We start from the raw sequence: 8,124 nt of genomic DNA on the forward strand, positions 1-8,124 counted from the left end.
GATTCATATATACATTATCGTTTTCTTTTTATTCATTGCTTTTTGTATTACCATTTTATCTATACTTTTGCTTATGCCTCTTGACTAGTGTGATGACCCTCGTCGCCCTCGTGATGTTTACGGTAACACCACTGGAAGGGGGAAATGAGGAGTGTGTACATATTTCAAACCCGCCACCCCCTTTCAGGTGACGTCGCGTCGTACGAGTCTGGGATGGTACTGTGCACCTCCTCCACGTTCTAATCGTGGCCTCTTTAGCTGTGCTGATAGACCTATTCGGCCTGCCGTCTTTTGCCCTGTTTATTTAAACTTTTTTAGGTATATCCGTTAAACTTCTTAAACTTACTTTATTATTACTTTTTAAATAATTAATTTAGACTTATTGGTTCAGTGGTTTCCTTTAATTGGATAATTGAAATTTTGTAAATGTAATAAAGGACTTGTGGTTTCTTTTGAGATGAAAACGATTTTCTACCCCTCGTGGTAGCGTGTTTTAAAATAAAAAGATTTCCGTGTGGGAAATGGCTTTGAAATGGTTTTTCGTGGTTTCATAATTTTTTGGTGTTTCAAAATGAGTTTCCAAATAGGAAACATTTTAAACTAATAGACGTGAATTTATATATATTTGTGATGAAACGAATGTGAATGTGAATAGTGAATGTATATGGATGTTCATATGCATGTGGTTGTATCTTGTACTTGTGCGATACCGTGTAAATACAGGGAAGACTCTTCCCGTGTAAACAGTAGATTTTCTGTATTTGTAGCGGATCTTACATACTCTGGAGTCAAGGTTTTTAAAAAAAAAAAAAAAAAAAAATTTCGTACATCTTCCGCGACTCTGAGTTTTAAAAATGGTAATAGCTTTTAAATCGGCCCCGGGGCGTGACACCCTCATCCTAAATGTATGTGTTAGGATCAGCCCAAATATTTTAAATTAGACTCTAATTTTATATCTTTGAGTCATAGTGTAGTTAAGCTCTAAGCTTAAATGTTAGAGTTTAATTGTGTTTACTCTGGGTTTATCATAAGGTGAAGTATTTATTAAACCCCAATTATATATATTAGGATTAGTCAAATTTGATTTAAATTAAACTCTAAGTATATTTATTAGAGTCTAATTTGACTTCATTTATTTGAACTCTAGGTACATGTATTAGAGTTCAATCAGTTTGATTTGATTAGGTAAAACCTAATTTATTATTTTTATCTTAGTCACATATACTAAGATAAAAAGATGGTTTGATCATTACTAAACATATATTTTAGAATTCAATTGAGTTTGAATACCGTAGCAATGTGAGTCTAGTTTAATGTGCTAGAGATTTGGGTTAAAATGATTTGTCTCTAAGGACTCGATTTAAAAAAAAGAGAGGGGGAGTTGGATTGATATAGTCCTAAGGTTATACCTCAGGAAAAGGATAGATTTGGGTTTGGGTTTGGTCTTGTCCTATATGGTTAGATCCATCTAATTTGGTGTATGGGTTCCAACTTTGTTCTAAGGGCTTGTTTGGCCTAGCTTCTGGAAAAGTGATTTCTGCAAAAGTGATTTTGGTTTGGAGAATTGATTTTGGTGAAAAGCTGTAGAGCGTTTGACTGAGTTTAGGTAAAAGTGATTTTTCTGAAGTGATTTTCTAAAGTTGTTTGGTAAAAAATTTTGATGCTTGCATATATTAATATTTTAAACAAAGTTTTATTTTAAAATAATTTAAAATTTGAATTTAAATTAAAATTTTAAATTTGAATTAAAAGTATAATTCAACCCCCCTTTGAATTTAAACTAGTGAATTACCCGCGCGATGCTGCGGATTTAAAATATTTTAACTATAAATTTTAATTAAAATATTTATATTATTTTAATTTTTAACTATTAATTATATAAATTTAAAAATAATTTGAATAAAAATAATGTAAATTGGTTTATGTGCTACAAAATTTTTTTGTGAGAATTTGTAAGTAACTAAATAATTTTATAAAGGAATATATATGCAAAAAATTATTAAAAAATTCATAGAAAAAAAGATTGTTCGGAAGAGCTCTTTAGTCTTCAACTCTTCATAAATAGGAAAAGAAAAACTTCTATAAGGTTCACCATTCAAGGTTCTATAAGGTTTCACCATTTAAACTAAAATATAATTTAATAAATATAATCTAATCATGTAAAAATACATATGTAAAAAATATTTGATCAAATTTTGTATAAATTTTAATAAATATTTTATTTAATTAACCAAAATTAATCGTAAAAAGTTAAAAAAAAACTATAAAAATCAATTACAAAATTAATTTTGAGCAGTCTATTGCAAAGGGTCTTAATAGTTGAGAGGGTCCTCATATTTTTTTTGCCAAAATATCTTTTGCTGAAAATGTATAGAAACTTCCTAAACTTTTAATTTTTTAAGTAAGATAATTTTATCAAAAAATTTATAAATTTTGTTAAATTCATTAGTAATTTAGTTAGATTTAAAATTTTAATTTTCTTTGGTCATCTTAATGTAACTAAGCATAAAAATTACAACACTAAATAAAACTTGATTGGGCCTTAATTCAAAAAAATTATAGTTGAGGGTTATCTATATATGTTTATTTATATTAAAGCAAATGATACTATTTGATGCACCAAGTGTATAAGTAAATTTTGTGCACTTTATTTTTGAAAATCTGATATAAAAATTTAAACTCTAGTAATTTTTGATATAGAGACATTTTATATAGATAGGTTGCATTTATAAAATTATATTTTAATTTAATAATACTAATTATAAAAAGTTAGGATTAATATATGTAATATTTATAGATCTAATTATAAAAAGTTAGAATTAATATATATAATATTTATAGACCGAATTATAAAAAGTTATGATTAATATATGTAATATTTATAGACTGGGTGCAGGCAAAGTTTTTCTATAAATGAGGAGTGGGTAGGGAAGAAATCATTCGATACGTCGGGTCTATACTTGTATTTAACATCATACTGATAAATCCACATTGCTGGAACCTAAGGCCTATAATATTTAATACATAAACTTATTATAAAATATAAATTATATTTATTAAATTATATTTAATTTTAAATTGAAAAAATAGATTTGATGCCTATTATATTTGTGTAGACCGGGTGCATTCAAATTTTTTTAAAATAGAGAAAAAAGCTTGTGTAGACCGGGTGCATGCCATTTTTTCGAAGAGAGAGAGAAGAGCCTTAGGAGGACACTTGTCACCTCTAAGGGCCTTGAGGGGACATAACTCTCCTTTATGGAATACTAGTGAATTACCCGCGCGATGCTGCGGATATAAAATTATTTTTATAATAAATTTTATTTTTTTAATATTTTTATATAGTTTTATAAGTCTAATTATTAATTAAACAAAAATTATATAAAAATAATTTAGTAGTTAAATCTATTTAAATAAAAGTCATTAAAATTGATATATGCGCAAAGTAAATTTATATAATAATTTATTTTATAAAGATACATATGAAAAGGATTTGAGATAAATCTATCAAAATAATTTTAAAAAATCAATAAATAGAAGGAAAATAAAATTGTAAATGAAATTGTTTAATAAAATTAATTATATATACACAGAAATACACTATATTTCTAAAATTTTACTCCTAAAATTTAAATACTATATTTTTTTTATACAACGATATTTTACGTGATTTAAATTGTATCTATCAGGTTATATTTTATTACGTGATTTATTATGCGTATTATTAATAAAATTAATTAATTATATTATAATTTAATTAATTATTATAATTTAGAATTTAAAATTAAAATTATGAATATTATAAGTTAAAATTAAAATTTAGAATTTAAAATTTACAATTTAGAATTTAAAATTTAAAATTTTAAAATATTAAAATTTGAAAGTATCAAAACTTTAAATTTTCATATCAAAATTTAATTACTAATAAGTTTTTTTCTGAGAAATAGGTAGCAAGCTACCTGCTTCATTCATTAAGTAAAATGAATTAGGCATACATGATGGAAGCAACTAGGGCCTCCTAACCGCGCCAACGAAACCAAAAACAGAAAAAACAGAAAATCCCTAAAGCAAATCCGTAAAACGGAAAACGAAAAAACGAACATAACCTAATTAAAAGAGGAAATCAGAGGGAAACAAAGGTAAAACATGGATTCAGGTAACGTTGGTCCAGTCCTTGATCAGAGCCGCGACACGTTCGCTAGCCCGGTAGGCGTTGGGAGACCCATTGCGAAATATGATCCTATTTCTCTCCGTCCAAACGACCCACCAGATTGCCACCAACTGGGTCATACTATTTAATTGCAATGTGATGTTATAGATGTCGGATATTCGTGTCCATAACCCCCGAACATCCCCCGTGTCCGACTCGGCCGCCACTGAAGCTCTAGCATGGATTCGGAGATATCTGACGAAGATACATTCCCCGAACAGGTGGTCGCAGGTTTCAGGTAGTGACCCACACAACATACACTGCGGGTCCACCAGACTCCCTCGGCGAATCAATCTGTCCGCTGTTAGTAATCTCTTTCGCAATAGGATCCAAATGAAGAATTTTTGCTTGAGCGGGATTTTTAACCCCCAGAGGTGATCGTACAAAGGATCAATCTGACCTGAGTCAGTGACGAAATCATAAAGGGATTTAACGGTAAAATCTTGATTGTCAGTCCATCGCCACCTAAGTTTATTATTTGTGCCCGACGGACTATACCGGTTGAGGAGGTTTTTGAGCGACGTGATCTGTTGACGAATCTGAGATGTGGTGTAAGTAGTGAGGCTTCTGGTTATGAAACGCCATCTCCACCCTCTTACGTTCCAGCATTGTGCAACTGTGGCCTCCTGATTGATGATTCTGTAAAATAATCCTGGAAACCAGGTACTAAGAGGGGTTTCTTCGATCCAAATATTCGACCACCACCTGATGTTTTTGCCGTCTCCAAGTGCATACGATACTCTGCATTTGAACACCTCACGACAGCTCATCACACTTCTTCACCACTGCGAGTAAGGTTTGAAGGATCTTCCCTCATGTAGCGGCTTTCTTCTGGTGTAATATAAAGTTGTGATCAATCTCCCCCATAAAAGATGTCCTTCGTTGAAAAAGCGCCACCACCATTTAGTTAGAAGTGCCTTATTCATTGCTTCCATATCTTTAATCTCCAGACTCCCTTCTCTTTTGCTTTTACATATTGTTCTCCAACCAACTAAGCAAGATCCACCCGAAATTTTGGAGCCCCCTTTCCAAAAGAAGGCTCGTCTAAGGGCTTCTATGCGATTCAGGACCCACTGCGGCGCTTTAAAGATAGCGAAGTAGAACAGCGGGAGATTCGAAAGAACCGAGTTGACTAGGATAATTCTTCCTCCCTGTGAGAGTAGTTTTGCCTTCCATCCTTCAATGCGGCTCTCTATACGGTTTAAGATCGGAGCCCAGTCCTCCTTACGGAGTTGTTTGATATGTAGTGGTAAACCCAAGTAGCGAAACGGTAGGTTACCTACTCTACTGTCTGCGACCACGAATGACGTACCTCACACGGCTGATGGATTTCAGGCCGTGGGTAGTATTCATGATGTAGATTAAAGTATGTGTATGTATGGTTATCAGGTATTGCGGATCCATGGCTTCCAATAAACGCAAGCATTTATTGTTAATTACCCCTACAAAGTGTTAGGGCACCTTCGATTAAGAGACCTCTGTAATGCTGAAATAGACTGAAATTAAATAAAAGATGAATTTTATAACATAATTCACTATACAATTAGTTCAACGACATGAGTTTGACGGTCGATTGAACTTAATTTGGATTACACCTATAATTTTAAGGGGTTAATCCAATTAGATTTAACTAAATCCTAGTTGCATGTATTAGGATTTAGTTGGGTTTGAATTGATTAGACTCTAATTGTATGCGTCAAAGTCCAATCAAATTTGAGTTCACCATAAGGTGAGGGATAGCTAAATCTACATGTATTAGAATTAGCCGATTTGATTTAGATTAACTCTAATTATACATATTAGAGTCTAATTAATTTAATTGAATTCTAAGTATGTATATTAGAGTCAAACTATATTTGAGTTCACTCTAAGATGAAGGATGGCTAAATACTAAATATATGTATTAGGATTAGCCAAAATTGATTTAAATTAAACTCTAATTATACATATTAGAGTCTAACTTGGTTTCCTTTGTTTGAACTCTAAGTATATGAATTAGAGTCCAATAGATTTAATTTGATTAAGTGAAACCTAATTTATTATTTTTACCTTAGTCACATGTACTAAGATAAAAAAGACGATTTGATCAATTCTAAGCATATATTTAGAAATTGATCGAGTTTGAATATGGTTGTGATTTGACTCTAGTTTTGTATGCTAGAGAATTGGGTTGAATAGTTTGTTTCTAAGGACTTGGTATAGAGAAGAGGTTGGATTAGGTTGTGCATGACTTGGGTTTGAGGTTAGGTTTGGACTTTGATTTGGTTATTATGGTATAGGTTTCATATATGGCTTGTCAAATTTGGATTGGATTGGAATTAAAGATTGGGTTCAGCTTGGATCAATCCGAATTAAATAATTGGGCTGGGTTTATATTTAGTCTTGGACATGAATTTGGGCTCATTTGGGGATATAATTAGGCTGAGTTTATATTTGGCTTTGGACATGAACTTAGGCCCATTCAGAGATATAATTGGGCTGGGTTTATATTTGGTGTTGGACATGAACTTGGGCTCATTCGGAGATATAATTGTGCTCGGTTTCTATTTGGTCTTGGACATGAACTTAGGCCCATTCGGAGATATAATTGGGCTGGGTTTATATTTGGTGTTGGACATGAACTTGGGCCCATTCGGAGATATAATTGGGCTGGGTTTATATTTGGTGTTGGACATGAACTTGGGCTCATTCGGAGATATAATTGTGCTGGGTTTACAGTGTTAAGATTAGGCCTATACAGCTCATTCAAACTTGAGATTTCAACAGAAAATTTCAAAGACACTCTGAAATCACGTTTTAAATTTGAGTTTCAAATCCATAGATGAATCCTCATTTAGTGTGTGTGTGTGTGTATATATATATATATATATATAGAGAGTTGAGCTAGAATACTCTCGATAGTAAACAGAGNAAATATTTTCTTTCTTCCGTCTCCCATCTTAGAGTAACAATAATAATAATTCCTCGGCTCCTTTTTGCAATATTTATCAATATGAGCATTAATTAATATAGTCGGCAACAGCGCAGTGTTCATGGCGATCACCAAATTAAACTGATTATGTACATATATGTCTCTCTTGTTTATTTTTTAACGACAAAAAGTTCCGATCCTCAATCGTCGTCGTAGAACGCATGAAAGACTTCAAAGCAGAATCAGACTTGGAAATTAAGCCGAATCCGCAAAGCACCAAAATAATTACTTTATCAATACAGGCTGCGGCTTCATCATAATTAATTGCCGAATCCATCAAGCACCAAAGCAATTACTTCATCAATATAGGCTGCGGCTTCATCATAAGTAATTGCCGAATCCATCAAGCACCAAAGCAATTACTTTATCAATGCAAGCTGCGTGTCACGGACAAAATATTTTCCGCTGACTTTTCCTCGACAGTAGGCCATTCTCCGAAGGAGCATTCTGACGGAGGTTTTGCTGGGGCATTCTGAAAGCTTCTACGTGGATCTCGAGGCTGATGGCGCGGATGCCGGAGGGTCAAGAGTCCCTTGGGGTTTCTAGGTAGCCCATTAATGTACTTAGAGTTTCTATGCATATTTATTAGGACTCTTGGGAGACCGTAGCGTACTTATTGGCCTCCCCTTTTGGCTTGTAGTATTGTGCCACTTGGCACCTTTTCATTTGATGTATGGGCGGCGAGTGGCCTATAAATAGTGTGACCTCCACCCCTCTCATTTCAGAATCCTCTATTGTATTCTCCAAGTTAAAGTAATAGAAGAGCTTTCTTCTTATCTCTCTCTTGTACTTAGTCTAGGGCGAGTGAGGTCCTAACTTAGCAAGTAGAGAGGCAGGCTTGCTCACTTCGCGGAGGAAGGCGAGCGCCGCACGGGCTTTTGCGAGCAAATTCGTTAAGTCCGTGACAGTTGGTATCAGAGCCGGTTCGAGAAGGAGCCATGTC

This window comes from Ananas comosus, linkage group 22, assembly GCF_001540865.1.
Source record: "Ananas comosus cultivar F153 linkage group 22, ASM154086v1, whole genome shotgun sequence".
NCBI lineage: Eukaryota > Viridiplantae > Streptophyta > Magnoliopsida > Poales > Bromeliaceae > Ananas > Ananas comosus.